This window comes from Guillardia theta (genome assembly GCF_000315625.1).
Source record: "Guillardia theta CCMP2712 unplaced genomic scaffold GUITHscaffold_223, whole genome shotgun sequence".
Taxonomy (NCBI): domain Eukaryota; class Cryptophyceae; order Pyrenomonadales; family Geminigeraceae; genus Guillardia; species Guillardia theta.
The window spans coordinates 12458-13352 of NW_005434453.1; positions in this window are offsets into that span (position 1 = coordinate 12458).

Below are 895 nucleotides of genomic sequence, written 5' to 3' on the forward strand. Positions count from 1 at the left end.
GGAGGAGGTACAGTGAGGACAGGGACAGGTACAGGGACAGGGACAGGGACAGGGACAGGGAGGACAGGGACAGGGACAAGGAGGAGGGAGAGGGAGGAGAGAGAGAGATGAAGACATAGAGGGAGAGAGAGAGGAGGCGGCGGAGAAGGGGAAAGGAGGGAGAGTAGAACAGAGCAATAGAGGAGAGAAAAGATCGTTTATCTTTTCTTCCATCCATTCTGAAATTCTTCAAGACATCTCGAGTAATTATGGTTAATTTATTGTTTTGAATTGGCTGATTCCACACATTGAACTAGACATTTCATTTCGACTGTTTTAGCTTCTTCTTCTTCTTCTTCTTCTTCTTCAACGTCTTTCTTTCTTCTTTCTGCACTCTCTTTCCCTTCTTTACACGCTTCATGCTTCTTGGAGCTTGATTCTTGACCGGAGATTTTTGCATCGAGTCGTTCATCGGAGCACCTTTTGCTCTCACCTCCTCCTGACCCTTCTTCTCCTCGTTTCTCTTCCTCTCGAGTGCCTTCATGTCTGCAGCATTTCTTTCAATCATTCTTCCGAGAATCTTGAACCTGACAACGCAATCAATGGACGAATAGCACACAACAAGGGAACAACAACTCTCTCTCTTTCATTGTTTGAAGAGCATCACAGCAGAGTGAACGTATCATGTTTCGACATGTCAAATCTACACACCACAGAAAAGAAAGGGGAGAAAAGGATGGTGAGGTGATAAACACCACAACTTGGACGACGAAAACAATGATCATCATCTCCATCATAGTCTCCTTCATCATCATCATCTCCTTCATCATCATCACCTCTTCATCATCATCACCTCCTTCGTCATCATCATCATCATCATCATCGTCTCCTTCATCATCATCATCATCATCTCCTT